The sequence below is a fragment of the Amblyomma maculatum genome, chromosome 7, assembly GCF_055883805.1.
Source record: "Amblyomma maculatum isolate TAMU_Amacu chromosome 7, ASM5588380v1, whole genome shotgun sequence".
Lineage (NCBI taxonomy): Eukaryota > Metazoa > Arthropoda > Arachnida > Ixodida > Ixodidae > Amblyomma > Amblyomma maculatum.
Window position 1 is genome coordinate 70,469,652 of NC_139350.1, and position 18,195 is coordinate 70,487,846.

The window sequence follows — 18,195 nt, forward strand, 5'->3', positions numbered from 1 at the left end:
TTCCTTCAGTTAATATAAACTCTTGCAAAGCCTAGGAATCGCGGTCATCGCGTCGACAGCTTGCGCGCTGCATAGCTGACGAATAAAATACGAAAAACCTTTCGAACGAAGGAACTGCGTCTATCAGCAAAGTTTCCACGTACACTCCTTTCAACGAATTGTGCAGGAGCCGTCTGGCGGGAGCTCAATTTCCTCGGGAGAGATATCTGACAGGGCCAGATCCCGCAGCCGCGAGCGCGTAACGTGCCACGCGCTGCCTCGGGCAGACTAAAGAACTCATAGTTAATCCCCTTGTTGACTGGAGGCCTAAATACTTGAGGGCCGAGTTTTCTACTACCGCGGCATCTCAAGACGCTTTATCGTGGAATAGAGGTGGCCAAATTTCGGTGACGCTCACGCTTTGCCAAGGGTGGACAAAGAGTTCCACGAAGAGTTGGTAACATCCATAACGCAAAACGAGAAGGTAAGAGATGCATGGCAACTCTGAGCAGGCGCTTTCTACGCAACTGATGCCTGCGGAAAAGAAAACTCAGAAGAAAAGAACACAACCAGCAGTCACCGACGGAGGCAGAAAAATACCAGTAAAAAGAAAGCAAGAAAACTATACCAAATGCATTTTTAAACAAAATAAAGTGAGCTTTTTTAGCGTCTCTGCTCTTCACTTTATGCATAGGGGAATATATTTTATTTTTTCCAAAATTATTAACACTACAAGGCCAATTTATTCATTGTGTTCATGTAATACATAAAGGGGGTACGGACTAACATGGACAAAGCTTACCATAGCAAATTCTCGGATTGAAATGACATAAGTGTTGTCAGAACGCATCTGAAGGGCCAGCTAGTGTTTGTTATTGTTTCTCCCAACGGATAATTAGTCGTAATCAAGAAATTACTTTTTTCAATACGGCTTTAAAGGCTGGGATGTGAACAGAAAAGCTGTTAAGCTCAACTGTAAAACTACAACTCATGCTCTTACGTAACCGGAGCCTTAGACTAGCGCTTTTTATTCGGCAAAAAATGAAAGCCCACGTAGTTTAACCGTTCACGTGGCATTGTTCTAAATTTAGAACGTATGAAACTAGAATTCTTGCTCATTTCCTCTCAAAAATATTATTCTTAGAATTTTTTTCAACACTATATTTTCGGAAATTATCGTAATTATAATATATGTGATCAGACTAATTAAAAGCAGCGAAATACTGATGGCAAATGAAAATATTTCGGTCCTCGTCAAAACATAAAAGCGTTCAACGAAAATGCAGAGAAAAAACATTAATAAATGGTTGATGTTTTTTGAAAAATGTAGAATTAAAGCCTATGTTTGTACTGACCGACCATAGTGCCCGAAGTGCCACAACTTGAAGACTTTTATCCTGTGAACAAACATTACCCAAATCCGAGCACCGAAATTTGTAAGCCCTTTAGGGCACCAAAAGTATGTTGTATACCTTGTACGTCACTAAATATTCCAAATTAGAGCAAGGGAAAACCATTTTCTGCGATGATTCTGGTGACATGGCCATGGATGCTCTCTACAATTTGGAGAATTCATTATCTTCTTTTGTGTAAACACAAAAGAAATTATTTGTTTGTTGATAAGTTATGACAGCTTTAAAAGGACTTAACCATGAGCTCCATAGAATGTTCCATTCCTCACAGGAAGACCACAAATTTACTCTCGTACTTGTCGTTATAGCTTTTTAATTGCCTATTGCACGAAGAAAGAATTAACAGGCCGGACAGGAAAGAGGCTCTGTGCATTCTTGTGCACTGCCTATCCTGCCTGTTTCTACCTGTGTATTCGTCTTTGTTAGCGCTCTGGAACCTTTCCTTTTCGTTCTTAACACAGTATAATATACATGTGTATAATAGCTAGGTAATGCCCCTCGGCACTCACGTGCACACACACACACACACACACACACACACACACACACACACACACACACACACACACACACACACACACACACACACACACACACACACACACACACACACACACACACACACACACACACACACACACACACACACACACACACACACACACACACACACACACACACACACATATATATATATATATATATATATATATATAGCATAAGTAAATATACGTACTTGGTTGCTAGAGGTTACATATAAGTGAAAAATTGCTTCATACTGCCTTTCTCAAGACTAGTCTTGAGAAAGGTAGGGCTCCTGCCGAAACGTCGAATCCAAATAAACTTGGAAACAGTATGAAGCAATTCTTCACTTATACATATATATATATATATATATATATATATATATATATATATATATATATATATATATATATATATATATATATGTGTGTGTGTGTGTGTGTGTGTGTGTGTGTGTGTGTGTGTGTGTGTGTGTGTGTGTGTGTCACCATGAAGGAAGCAAGGCCATGGTGCAGATTCTTCTCCCACCCCCCCATGTCCTCCTGGCTGGCAGGAGAGACAACGTCCCGCATTCTTCCACGAATTTTGTTACGCGGCCGCCGACGCTGTCTACCATCCACGACGCGCTTGCCAATTAGCAAGCACGCAGCACCAAAACAAACAGGCGTCGCACCGGAATATTATACTCCCTATACTGCTTGCATGCTCCTCGCAGTATCCAGCCTTCCTACACTCTTTCTTCCCATCCGTATTCAATTTTTACGTTTAGCTTTTTACTTCTATTCTCTTTTCATTTGCCCAAGCCCTATAAAAAGGGGAAACAGCAGCGAAAAGAAATTACTCTTGCAAAATACCGGTACCCCCATCGAAACGTCGATTCCAATAAAATGTTTCTTGAAATGAAGCGTACACTTCTCTCTCTCTCTCTCTCTCTCTACACACACACACGTGTGCGCGCGTGTGTGTGTGTGTGTGTGTGTGCGTGTGTGTGTGTGTGTGTGTGTGTGTGTGTGTGTGCGTGTGTGTGTGTGTGTGTGTGTGTGTGTGTGTGTGTGTGTGTGTGTGTGTGTGTGTGTGTGTGTGTGTGTGTGTGTGTGTGTGTGTGTGTGTGTGTGTGTGTGTGTGTGTGTGTGTGTGTGTGTGTGTGTGTGTGTGTGTGTGTGTGTGTGTGTGTGTGTGTGTGTGTGTGTGTGTGTGTGTGTGTGTGTGTGTGTGTGTGTGGCGAAAAAGGGGGACTAACGCGTTCTGGGGGGCCTAGAAGCCAAAAACTCGGAGGGAGTCGTCGTTCGTGCTGCTTCTACTTTAATGTTATTGTGAATTGTGCACACAGCGTTTCTGTCTGTTTTAAATATGAAACAATCGTGCGACGAGTGGAAAGTTTGTACAGTTGGAAACATGTTGAAATTGTTTCTAGAAAAAAAAAGAGATTAGAGATATCTTGCGTTATCCTACAAGACGATTTATTTACTGGGAAGATGAAATGCTCAATCACAATATACTCATGAATATTCTCTGCTTTGTGGAACATATCAAGGTCATCAATAGTCGTTAGCAGGGTTTCTGTCAAAAACATTCAACAGTGGCCCAGCTACCATAGACCGTCTATGATGTTGCTGCAGCACTGGATAGAGGTAGTCGAATAGACATCGCGTTTCTAGATTTTGCAAAGGAATTGGAACACTTGCCAATAAATGTTGAAAATGAAACGTCTTCTTAACATTCGTTCTTGTCTTGCATGGGCAGTGGCATACTTGCGTTGGAGACGCTAACTGTATGTATCAATACAATCAATGGAGACTCTGCCTCTGTAAAATACCGTGTTCCGCAGCATTATGGCTTGGAAATTTTATTTTTCTACCTTTTAGGAATAATATTGCTAACAGTATTATTTAAAATGTGACTCTCTTCTGCGATGATAATATCTAAGATTACCAATTATAAAGACACACGGTGAAGATGATCAGGAGCTATTCAATATGTATTTTTATAGAGGTCATGAGTGATGCTTTACCATGCAAGTGTACATGAACTATAAAAAGGTAGAAGCTATCACTGTGGTATGCCAAGCTGATCCATCAAATTTCTCCAACACAATAATAACACCTATTACCTCAGGTTACTAATTACAAATATTTCCTGGTTGTAAATACATCACATTAAATTAATCACCACAAAAGGAACAGCGTAATCAAAGCAATGAATCATTTTTAAAACGAATCAATAATCAATCAATGACATCGATTACTTGGGTACAAATATTTCATAAGACCACTTTCATAATATGCCGCAATTGGCTGACCTTCACGTATAAAATCAATATTAAATTTTGAGAATATCTAGCATAAATGTTTTTGTCAAGGTTCTTCATAATATGTATAGCTGGACAACACTTCCAGCAGCACTTTGCAAGCAGCCAACATAGTGACCATGCAGGCAAGGCTATGCTATGAAAGAATAAATCATATTTACTTGATTGCCTCGAAAGGAGCTTGGAGCAAACGAAAGTCCTTATTTTGAGTAGTTACGCTGCAGATAACTCGTACATTTCACACAAAAAAGTAAGCAATAATATATGCTGGACATACGCGTTTAAACGTTTTACTTTCCGGGAAAAGAAGCACTTGAAATTTCTTGCCGACAAGTGTAGTAAAATGCCCGTCTGTGTCCTTTATTGTGACACGCAGTAGCGCACAGCCGCGTTCCAAGCTGTCCTATTATTCTCTATACAGTAGAATCTCAATAAACGAAAGTCAATTTAATGGAACGATCACACAAACGGAACAAACAACTCGGAGTTGGGCTAGTTTGTGTTATGGCAATGCAAAAAAAAAAAAAGTGTCCTTAACCGCAAGTTATTTCTTTTGTTCAGCATCGTAAACGGAAAAGAAAAAATTCACCAAACCGCAAGCAAATGAGCAAGCGCAGCGCATTCGCGGTGCGCATCTCTGTCGTCATGGTATACATTTTCGCCGACAGCGGTTTCTCGTTTTCTCGCACACTACGACGCAGAACCCGTATCGCTTTCTTAAACCTTTCTTCGGTGTTCTGAGCGAAATTTAGTCGCGATGTCAGCGACCAATGGCAACGTAGTTTAACGACCACAAAATTTGCTTGCAGTGGAAAGGAAAACGGATACCAACGACTTCAACAGCGGTCGTTTCAGTAAAATAGCGCTTGTGATGAAGTATACGCCGTATCCCAGTAGCAGCCTCGTACTTTTGCCTGGGAATCATCATTTCTCAAATGCCAGTAAAATGCAGTTCCCACAGCATTTTACAGACCCTCAAGCGGCGCGGGACAGCAATGTTATTTTCCTTTCTTTTTTCCTGCCCACGCTAATTAGTCTATTTTAAAGACTGAATGAGTCAGCGGTCTTTTGAAATTTGCTTTTTGTTTTTTAATTCTAAGTTTGCGCCTATTGTGTTTCCTTATAACCTAGATTTCGCATATCCGGTTTCGCTTCCGCGGAGACTGCGAAGTGCACTTCCGCTTATTGCGGATGGAGGTTCTTGTTGCGGATGTAGGGATGGAGGTTCGATTCCCGGATGGAAACTAATTTTGTTTTAACGATGAGGAGTCGCAAACCTCTTAAGCGTTGCTAGGCAATGCCAGCAGACCTTGGTGAGGGGCCTGCGCATTTGGCCTTGGCTGCGACGTCACGGCGTACGGCACACGTCATACGTGAAGCTCAGCTCTGATCCTCTCCTAGTGGCCTCACACGGCGAGTTCGCGCATGCGCAGCTCTGGCTAAAAGTAACCACACGTACTGCAGACCCGGTGTTGACTAGCCTAATGAAGCTTTTCGCTTGAAAACAAGACCTCTACAACAACATAAAATTGATGGTGTGCCACTAGCTGATAACGAATATATAACCACGTTTAATGCATTTTGGCGTCAGTGTGTAACAAAGAGGATCATTCCAGTTAGCCAGTTGATCCTGATTATGACTATTCATTCATGGAGCCCATCATCATTACTGCTGAGGGTATTGCATCGCTGATTAAAAACATTAAATTATCCTCGCCTGCCGGAGTGGACAACATAAACTCTAGGATCCTCAAAAGCGCGATTTCAACTTTGAACCACATTTTAAGCCATATATTTCACCCATGTTTAACATCCCGGTAACTCCCTATTGACTAGAAAATTGCCAAGGTCGTCCCTGTCTTCAAAACGGGTACCAAAACCTTGCCTGATAACTATCAACCTATTTCATTAACATGCATATGCTGTAAATTATTTGAGTATATCATCGCTTCCCACATCTGTAGTCATTTCAAAGAAATAACTTTTTGCTTTCAAACCAGCATGGTTTTAGAAAAAAAAAGGCTACTCGTGTGATACCAAGTTATTTGAGTTTACCACTGACTTGCACTTCGACATGGAAGACAACCGGCAATTAGATTGAAATTTTTTAGACTTCTCACGTTCGGCTTTTTTCTAAATTATCTACCCTTTGTCTTGATTCGCTCACATTATCCTGGGTTCGTCACTTTCCTCTCACTTCGTCAAAAATTCACAGTTGTCAATGGCTCTTCCTCACCACTATGTGACGTAACCTCAGGCGTACCACAGGGAAGTCTACTTGGACCCTTACTTTTTCTCATTTACGGTAATGACCTTCTCAGTAACATTTCATATCATTTACGCCTTTCGCAGATGACTGTGTTGCGTACCGCAAGATCACTTCAGAGACTGACCACCTGATTGTTCAAACTGATCTTTATACTATTGCTGGTTAGTGTATAAACTGGTACATGATTCTAAACACTACTAAATGTAAATCTATGACCTTTAGCCGCAAGCATGTTATTTCTAACTTCGACTACTCTATAAATAAAACTTTCCTGCCCAAGATGTCGCATAAATATCTTCGGATTCAGTTCATATGAAATATTTCATGGTCTTGTCACCTTTCAGCAGTCGGCAGCAAAGCATCAAGGACTTTACGTTTCATACGCCGAAATCTGCAAAACGCTCCCAGCTCTTTCCGCAGACCAGCCTATATAACATACGTTCGCCCACAGTTGGAAATGGTGTCATCTTTATGGTCCCCCCATCAAAAATACCTCATCGAAACGCTTGAATCCACTCAAAACAGAGCTGCCCGGTATATCTGCGATGTTTATAGTCCCCTTGCCAGTATCCCCCAGATTAAAAACCTTATGGATATTCAGATACTTGAAATTCGTCGTTCAGTTTCCCTGCTGTGTTCATTTCGTAAAAATGTTTACACCCGCCCTTCGTTCTTGCCTCTGGAATCACCTCCCCGCTCTTCACAGCGCTTTCGTAATCATCTTAGCTTCAACCGCCTATATGGCAAAATTTGGTCATTTAATTCGTCGTCTTTACTTACTACAATTAGGCTCTGGAATGATCTTCCTGATAACAGAGTTTGTATATCTGAGCTTAGAATATTTAAAAAGCAGTTGTGTATGCATTTATTGCAATAGTATTTTTCGAAATATCGCATCAGTTTCAGTTATTCCTAATGCTTTTTTAGGATGTACCACTGTTTCAGTTATACCTGTTTTCCTTTCGTTAGTTTTCATTGTTCGCATTTCATTCTTTGCATTTTCTGTGATCGTATTCGGTTTCATTCTTACCTTGTTATGAATAGACCGTTTTATCGAAAGTAAGCAGGAGAGGAGGAAAATTCTTTGAGGGTGCAAGTTTTTTTTGACGTTCTGCTCAACAACACGCCGTGCAAATGATGCTGCTGCGCCGTCGGACGTACACCAAGGCTGCATAAATATGCCATCGGATGGTAATTTAGACACTGCTTCTTTCACGTACTGTTCCTGAACCGTGATTTAACTTGAAAGTACGTTGTTGAAGCGGGGCAGCTCGATCGTAGACTTTTCACACTCAGGCACCGACGCGCTGCACACACGCATGCATTCGCCAAGCTTGGTCGTGGATAGCAGTGGTTAGCGGCGTAACCACAGTGAACGCTGCCCGTGCCTTTATTGTGAAATGAAAGCAGCGCAACATCGAATACAAATATGCACTGTCGAGAGAAATCCACGATATGAAATCGATCTCACTTCAAGTTAAATCAATGCGGCGATTACTGGAAAGCATCTTTCGTAGTATCTCTATTCCGTGTTCGGTAACTGCCTGTACGGCTCATTCGCTGTATGTTGGTGTGCACAGTCACCATTGGAATTACAAAATATCGCTGAAAATACCTGTATCGTTTAAGATACAACAGATACATCCTCACAGTTAACCCTGACAAGTTCGGCACGTGGAAGCGGTGCGCTACTGCTGTTTCCAACAGCTGCCGCCGTGCCAAACGAATGGTATACGGTTTGCTGGCATGCTCAAATAAAGCACAAAACAGCACCAATTAAGATGTCGGATGGCTTTCACTAGCACCGAGAAACAACCATTTAACACTGCCGCTACCGCAGCCTCAACCGCCTACGCACAGCCCAAGATGGCGGCAAGACCAGCCGGAGCGGATTACCCCAGTTTGGCTCATACGAGGCGCCACCATAATTTAACATGGCTGCGCCTAGGCATCGAAATTAAAATGGTCTACATACCCTATGCTCCTATCATGTACTTGCTGTATACCGCGTCCGATGTACCGTTGGACTGGGTTATTATTTCTGTATATTCATTTTTTATATCCCCCGTTGACATTTTTAATGTGCGCAAATAAATAAATAAATCATTAATTCTGCTGCGGTGGATAGAAAAAAAAATCAGCGTTTCGCTTGTAGCTGCCAATTAGGATTTGGCTGTTTGTAAAAAATTAGGTGCTGAATTTTGATAAGCCGAGAAGTCTATTAGACAGATGGAATAGTATCATGGTAAGTTCAAGTATTTTCTATTACAATGTCCATACAATATGAAGCGCTACTACTTATATGCGCTAAGAGGGCCAACAGTAGCCAAATGAGATTTTCGACGTAGCACAAAATGTCAAAACCTAGGTGTTTGCTGTTTATTAAGCATAGAAGGTGCTGCGGTGGCCTAGGGTGCAGCGGTAGCGTAGCGGTAGAAGATCCGCCTCGCATGCAAGAGGGCCGGGGCTCGAATTCCGGTGCCGCGCAATTCTCCAAAGGACTAAAAAAAATAAATATCCGCGTGTCGATGGAATTGCATAAACAGGGTTGGGGTTCGACCTGAGGCCGGTGAACACCTCCGGCAATGCACTCCCTCACCAGAACAGGAGGTGGCCATCCTGGTGCAGTAATTCCCTGCAACCTCCCATGATTAGTCCTATAAAACCCCGGTACTCACTCACCAGCGGCTGCGGAACAACTGACCACGGCGGCGGTCAGACCTGTGACGCAGCAGTGGGTGCTAAGGATTCCTGGCTCTGCTGGACAGGCCGTCATTGGAAACTGACCCTGGCAACGCTTAACACTAGAACGCTAGATAGTGAAACTAGTTTAGCAGTGCTGTTGGAGGAGCTAGAGGTTATAAAATGGGACGTTAGTGAGGCTAGGACGCCGAAAGAGGCATATACAGTACTCAAGAAATGGAATTGAACGGCGGCGCAACACGGAAACGGACGCAGACAAAAAGGGGACACCACATGCGCACACAAGTGCGCATGTGGTGTCCCCTTCTTGTCTGTGTCCGTTTCCGTGTTGCGCCGCCGTTCAATTCCATTATGCACCAACTCACCCCCCCCCCCGCCCCCCCCCCCCCCCCCCAGGCCGTTATTCTACAGTACTGAAGGATTGGCATATACTGCGTTATCGAGGTTTACCGGAAAGGCGAGAACTAGGAGCAGGTCTCCTTTTCAGTACGCATATAGCGGGGAATATAGATAAATTCTATAGTATTAATGAGAGGGTGGCAGGCATCGTAATTAGGCTTATTAAGCGGTATAAACTGAAGGTTGTACAGAACAATGCACCTAGATGTAATTATGATGACACGGCAATTGAAGGCTTCTACGAAGATGTAGAATCGGCAATGCGAAAAGTAAAGACACAATATACTGTACTAATGGGCGACTTCAGTGCTAAGGTAAGGAAAAAGCAGGCAGGAGACCAGGCAGTAGGTGACTATGGCATTGGTTCTAGGAATAGCAGGGGGGAGTTACTATTTGAGTTTGTAGAGCGCAATAACTTAAGAATCACGAATACCTTCTTCAGCAAACGGAAGAACCGCAAATGGACATGGAGAAGTCCTAACTGGGAGACTAAAAATGAAATTGACTTCATACTGTGTTCAACCGCCGCCATTGTGCAAGATGTAGAGATAATTGGGAAAGTGTGATGCAGTGACCACAGGATGGTAAGGCACCTAATTAGTCCAAGTCTGAAGAAGTAACGCAACAGATTAGTAAGAAAGAAGTCCATCAACGAAATAGTGGTGAGGAGGGAGGCAGAAGACTTCAGGATCTCGCTACAGAATGAATATTCAGCTCTAACCGAGGATGGTGACATTACCCCAAAAGCAATAAACAATAATTTCAGAATTGTTGTTACTGAGTGCTTTGGAGAAATAGGCGGTAGGATAGCTAAAGAGGGTATCGGTAAGCTGTCTAAGGAGACAAAAGATCTGATTAAAAAACACAGGAGTATGAAAGGTTCCAATCCAACAAACTAAATAGAATTCGCAGAGATATCAAAGCTAATCAATAAGCGCAACGTGGTCGACATAAGGAAGTAGAAAATTGAGCATGCTGGAAAGAACGGGAGAAGCCTTAAAGCGGTGGAGAAAAAATTAGGCATAGGCAAAAATCAGATGTATGCGCTAAGGGACAAGGCAGGGAACGTCATCACGAATATTGACAAGATAGTCAAAATAGCCGATAAGTTTTATACAGATCTCTACAGTAGCCAAAGCAGTCAAGACCGTAACGAGATTGGCGGTAGGTGAAAACAGTCAGGCGTTCCAGCAGTGAAGAAGGACGACGTTAAGCAAGCAATAGAAACTATGAAAAGGGGGAAAGCAGCTGGACCGGATTAGATAACTGTAAATTTGTTGAAAGACGGGGGGGATATCGTGCTGGAAAAACTGGCCGTCCTGTATACGCAGTGTCTTGTGTCATAGATGGTTCCGCAATCATGGAAGAACGCAAACATTATCCTCATTCATAAGAAAGCGGACGCTAAGGACCTTAAAAATTGCAGACCAATCAGCTTACTGTCACTTATAGGGTATTTACTAAGGTAATCGCTAATAGAATCAGGACAACCTTATACTGTAATCGAGAAAAGCATCAAGCAGGGTTTCGAAAACGGTACACTACTATCGATCATATTCATACCATTAACAAGGCTATGAAAAAATGTTCGGAATATAACCAGCCCTTATACATACCATTCATTGATTACGAAAAAGCATTTGACTCAGTAGTAACCTCGGCGGTGATGCCGGCATTGCGAAATCAGGGGGTAGACAAGCCGTACGTGAAAACGCTGGAAGGTATATATAGTGGAAGAACGGAAATCTGAGCTAGTTGGTGCATTGCAAGATCAACAGCGCTTGTCCGTTATTCTCCTCTCTGTTTGTCCCAAGTAGCCGCGCTGTTTTTTGATCTTATATATATAGTGGCTACCCAGCAACCATAGTTCTGCACAAAGAGAGTAATAAAATTACCATAAAGAAAGGTGTTGCGCGAGGAGACACGATCTCCCCAGTACTATTAACAGCTTTCTTAGCGGAAGTATTCAGAGACTTGGAATGGGAGGGATTAGGGATAAGGGTAGACGGAGAATACCTCAGTAATCTGCGATTTAGTGATAACATTGCTTTACTAAGTAACTCAGGAGATGAACTGCAAAGAATGATTGGTGACCTAGGCAGGAAAAGTACAAGGGTAGGCATGAAAATTAATATGCAGAAGACTAAGGTAATGTTCAACAGCCTCGGGAAGGAACAGCAGTTTACGTTAGGTAACGAAGCACTGGAAGTAGGCGAATATGTCTACTCAGGACAGGTATTAACCGCAGATCCGGACCATGAAAAGGAAATAACAAGAAGAATACGATTGGGATGGAGCGCATTTGGCAGGCGCTCGCAAATTATGACTAGCAGCTTACCGGTATCGCTCAAGAGGAAAGTATACAACAGTTGCATCTTACCTGTACTCACCTATGGGGCTGAAACATGGAGGCTACCCAAGAGGGTTCTACTTAAGTTGAGTAAAACGCAGAAGGCTACGGAACGAAAAATGGTAGGGGTAACGTTAAAAGGTAGGAAGCGTGCAGAGTGGGTCAGAGAAATAACTCAAGTCACTGACATTCTTAATCTTAAGAATGTCAGTGACTTGAGTCAGTGAGAATGTCAGTGACGCTACATCGGCGCTGTCCCACCTGCTACTTTCTTGGGTATTAATGTTGTCTGTATACGAACCTTGAGAGTGTTCACCAGCACCACCCTCAACCACAGCGGAGGACGTGGAACGTCCTGTGTTACCGCCAGCGTCAAGTAGAACGTGATCAAGAGCGAGGGCGAACGTTGGAAGAGCACCGGACGCAATATCCGGAGGTCGTGAGTTCGGTTCCCACCATCGGCATGCTGTTTTTCTTTCTACTTTGTGTTTAATTATCTTTCCCCTAAACAGATTACATTACTAATTTATGGGATTATCGAAGCAAAAATTAAAAATAAAGTCATAAAGTACAATCCCCAATGCTTTCCTTGGCCTCGCCGACTGTTGGCTTCTTTCCTTCATGTATTATAACGAGCACCCTCATTTCTCCTTAATTTATCGGCTTGTAGCTTACGGGGGTCTCGGATCTGGCAGTCTTGAGGTCATATGTAGCGTAGGAAGGTTCTAGCACAGCTTTCGCCCTCGCTCTTGACCATGTTCTACGTGACGCTGGCGGTAACACAGGATGTTCCACGTCTACCTCTATGGTTGAGGTTGGCGCTGATGAACACTCTCAAGGTTCGTTTACAGACAACATTATTACCCAAGAAAGTAGCAGGATGGACAGCGGCCGATGTAACTCAGTTGGAAGAGCACCGTACGCGATATTCGGAGGTCGTGGGTTCGGTTCCCACCGTCGGCACGTTGTTTTTCCTTCTACTTTATGTTTATTTATCTTTCCCCTAAACACATTACATTACTAATTTATGTGATTATCACGTAAAAAAAAATAAAAAATAAAGTCATAAAGTATAATCCCCAATGCTTTCCTTGGCCTCGCCGACTGTTGGCTTCTTTCCTTTATGTATTATACCGAGCACCCTCAGTTCCCCTTCAAAAATAAGAGTGATCATTCGTGTAAAGAAGGGGTTAAAATGGGACATTCAGCCCATAAAGCAAGAGGGCGATGACCTTGTATGAATGTGCAACACGAAACGACGCGCGGCGCTCATAACTGATATGTTCCTTCAGTGATATATATAAAAGAGTCGTCTCCTGCGGTTCGGTATCCCCCTCACTACTTCTTTTAACAAGACGTTCTTTTAACATGACGGTCATTGCCCACGAGGTGGAAGCAAAAACGCGATTCTCTTGCGTTTAGTCTGCTTAGCATGCTCTTCTTAAAAAAGATCACCTCCACATAAAACCCGGCTGCTCGGTTTTAAAGAAGGATTAAAATTCTTGTTAGGTACTTTGAAGAGGACATTCGCTCTCTTATTTTAGGATAAAGCACTCTTCTTGCATTATGCGTAGCACGGTAACTTTCATATTTCCTTAAAGGTGAAGCAAGGAAAACTCCGGTCATCCCGAAAGGGTGAACCTGCGAATTAGTAGTTGGAGTGGACGTACTCGGTTGATTTGGGATTGTATAAATTCTTTATTAAAGCTTCCTTTGGCCTTTCCAGACAGAGGCTTTGTTCCTTCTCTTTTTCGTGCTACTTTCTTCCTGTACTCGTGTTACGCTCTCATCGGTAAAGCTTCCTCTTCCAGTAATACCTGCTTTTAAATAGTGACTGTCCTGCAGAATATAAACAAAAACATTTTCAGTGTGGTATATCACAACAGAATACATTTATTTTTAAAAGGCATTTTCTGGCAGAGCAGACGTATAATAAACTTCCCCAAACTATTTAGGAAAACCGAGAAGATTATAAGGTTAGACGGAACGTTCATTACAATTTCCAAACCTTGGACAAGCACTGAACCATTGATGGATAAACGTGTGTGCATGCGGGCAATATCCACGTAAATTCAGGTTAATGTATAAAGCTTCTATGGATGATGGGTATAATGAAACATCACGAAACATTCAAATAACGCAAGATGTACGCTAACCCACATCCAGGTTTCTATCTTCACAAAATATACAGACCGAAAGATTGTTTGCCCCTTGTTGGGATGAGCGAATGTTTGCGATGACAGGAGAACAAAAGCCGCTCGCTTGCCGTAGCGGTCACCGCAGGTGAATTTCCCACTGTATGGGCCTTTCTTATCCCTGCCCGGAGTCTCGTTCTTCTGCCTGCGGTTTCGTCCTTTTAATTAACAAGTCACACACTACAGTTATGCAGCCTGTTTAACACGGAAACTGGTTTGAGCCATCTTTTCACTGCTCAGAGATAAAACTCAGCGAAATTCACTCCCAAATTCAAAATAATAGTTTTAGAAGGTAGGTAAGAATTATTATTCATCACGTTAGGCCGCTGTGCAACTTTAAAAGTGCGAGCAATTCATAGGCAGTGACTCTACCGATGTTCAGTTATGCGAGAAGCATGGCGTTGAGCCACAACTAGGACATATTTAAGCGAGTCTTTTTTATACTTATACTGTTGGCGTTCGTTCGTCTGGTTACACTATAGATATCAATCAAACTCCGTCATTATGAGGTCATCAGAAAATAATAATTCCGTCTCCACCAGCAATTCAACATCCATCCTTCACCCTTTATATCCCCAGCCGAGTGCTTTAACCAACGGCACCACGCCGGGCATCGTGGAACGCACAACACAATTCTCCTTGTCTACCGTGAGGATGATAGTAGAAATGATAATGACGTTGTATTTAGTTGATAACGATAATGAGAGCAAGCGTGATGCACCGCGTACATAAGGAACGCGTAGGCTTTCGCATTTCTGCAGTGCAGCCTCCACAGTGCTCTCCGAATATTTTGCACGCCACTGTTATGCTCATATTTGTGGGAATGAGAACGGCCTAAGCACAAACATGCAGTCAAATTTGCTTTTAACGTTTTTTTCCTGCGCTCAGATCGAGCAAATAAATCTGTCATAGAAAGCCATTAGTGTGCGTTTTTCAAAATCATTTTAGGGCAGCTATCGGATATTGTTAGAAGCTTTTATTGACATAAAGATACTATTGATATAACATTCAGATTCGAAGCAAAAGTTTGTTTCTGAGGTTTTCCCTGTTTTCATAACTAGTAATTATCACAGGCATAAAAAAGATATGGCGCATTTTTCTTAAGTATATATATATATATATATATATATATATATATATATATATATATATATATATATATATATATATATTGTTACGATGAAATAGCAAAAGGGTGTTTATTTACAGTGATATGGCAGTGGGATAAGGTGAAGCCTACTAGCCCCAGGCACCAACGCTTCGTCTTCCTCCTCTGTCCCACCATCACCATCCTTCATCGTCGTCATTAGCGTGACATTTCCCCCCTACTCAGACGAAGCCCTCTGGGTGTGTTCGTGAGTCGTGCGAGGCTGACACGGCTTCAAGCGGGCAAAATGACACAGTTCGGTTTTGGCAGACCGGCGACCCGATGCTGTCAGGCGGGCTATTCCATAAGTTAAATCACTACGGCGTTTGATAACCACATATGGGCCGTCATAATGGGCCAAGAGTTTTTGATGTAGGCCACGGCGCCGAATTGGACGCCATAGCCAGACTAAATCACCTACAGAGTACGTGACCCGCCGGTGACTGGCATCGTATCGCACTTTAGAACGTTCTTGTGAAGCACCAGACCGTAATCGGGCGATTCTCCGAGCTTCTTCGGCGAGACAGAGGGTCTCAGCCAGGCAGGGGTCTTCACGGCTTGTGAAGGGCAGGATAGTATCCAGAGAGTAGCGTGGCGGTCTGGCATAAAGCAGAAAAAATGGACTGTATCCAGTCGTCTCATGCGTGGCGGTATTAAACGCATACGTGATGAAGGGCAGCATGGTGTCCCAGTTCTTATGCCCTGCGTCCACATACATGGCTAGCATGTTGATAAGCGTTCTGTTGACGCGCTCAGTCAAGCCATTTATCTGGGGATGGTATGGCGTCGAGTGTCGGAAAGTTACGGCGCATAAACGCATGAGCTCTTCAACAACATCAGCAGTGAATTGTCGGCCCCGGTCAGTGATGACAATTCGTGGCGGCCCGTGTCGTAAGATGACTGAGTGCAGCAAGAAAAGCGACACCTGATGCTCCGTAGCAGATGGAAGAGCGGCGGTTTCACAGTAACGTGTGAGATAGTCCACGCAGATTACAATCCAGCGATTTCCATCCACGGACTTCGGAAACGGACCTACGAGGTCAATGCCTACTTGATCAAACGGTGCTGTCGGGGTCTTCACAGGGTGCAGCAAGCCAGACGGAGTTGCAGTTGGACGTTTGTGGCGTTGACATTGCTTGCAACTGGCAACGTATTGTTCAACCGTCGAGAGCATTCTGGGCCAGTAAAATCTTTCTTGAGCACGGTGTAGTGTTCGAACCGATCCCAAATGCCCAGAAGTTGGATCATCATGCATAACACGCAATACGTCCGTGCACAACGTCTTGGGAACTACGAGTAGGTATCGCTGGCTGACAGGCGAATAACTATTTTTCCATAGGAGGCCATCATGCACACAAAAACGGCTTGTAGGTACGTTGGCTTGGGCAAAGAGAGGCTGCAGACTGGTATCATTTTGCTGTTCCGTTTTGAAAACAATCGTGTCGGGGAACGCTGGCTCGAGGGTCGATATATAATTGTCGAAATCGTCGCTTTCAGGTCCAGTCGTGGCCATTGGCATTCTAGACAGACAATCTGCATCTGCATGACGCCTCCCGCTTTTGTAAACCACGGCAAAGTCATATTCCTGTAACCGGAGGGCCCAGCGTGCGAGGCGACCAAATGGGTCTCGGAGGTTCCGCAACCAACAGAGTGAATGATGGTCAGTTACGATAGTAAACGAACGTCCGTACAAATATGAACGGAAACGCTGCCCAGCGAAAACTACAGCTAGGCATTCCTGTTCGGTGACTGTGTAGTTTCGCTCCGGCTTGCTCAGGGTACGACTTGCGTACGCGATAACATGCTCTCGTTCATTGTGCCGTTGGACAAGGACTGCACCAAGACCGATTCCACTAGCGTCCGTGTGTACCTCTGTCATTGCAGTAGGATCGAAGTGACGTAAGATGGGTTTCGATATTAAAAGAAACTTCAGTTGACGGATTGACGCGTCGTAGTCTGGTGTCCAGTTAAAAGTAGAGTTTTTGTGGAGAAGGCACGTCAATGGGTAAGCAAAGTCAGCAAAGCGATGTATAAAGCGTCTAAAATACGAGCACAACCCTAGAAAACTGCGCAACTCCTTCACTGTCCGCGGGGGTTTAAAAGACTCAACAGCGGCAGTTTTCGGGGGATCCGGCATTACACCATCACCATTGACAAGGTGTCCTAGCACCAGCGCTTGGCGCTCTCCAAAGCGGCACTTTTTGGAGTTCAGAATTAGGGCGGCGTTGTGCAGGCAATTCAAGACACGTACTAGACGGTCATTGTGTTCTTGGAAGGATTTCCCAAATATGACGACATCGTCCAGATAGCAAAGACAAATGTCCCATTTTAAGCCGCGCAAAACTTTCTCCATAAAGCGTTCAAATGTAGCTGCCGAATGGCAGCTACATTTGGCAGCTACACAGCGAATGGCAGCTACACAGCGAATGGCGAATGGCAGCTACACAGCCCGAATGGCATAACATTAAACTCATAAAGGCCATCTGGCGTTACGAAGGCTGTTTTTTTCTTATCCGCAGGGTCCATTGGAATTTGCCAGTAGCCAGATCTGAGATCAAGACAAGAAAAATAGGACGCACCAGAGAGGCAGTCGAGGGCATCGTCTATGCGAGGAAGAGGATAGACGTCCTTTTTTGTAACAGAATTTAAACGCCGATAATCGACGCAAAATCGCTACGAACCGTCTTTTTTGCGTACAAGAATAACAGGGGCAGCCCAGGGGCTAGATGACTCCTGTATCACCTTTTTCTGTAGCATGTCCTCCACTTGCTCATGAATGACTTTGCGCTCAGATGAGGACACGCGATATGGCTTTTGACGAATGGGACGAGCCGAACCAGTGTCGATGCTATGATGGGTCCGATGTGCAGGGCGAGAGGTTGGTCCATCTGTTTCAGAAAAGTCAAAC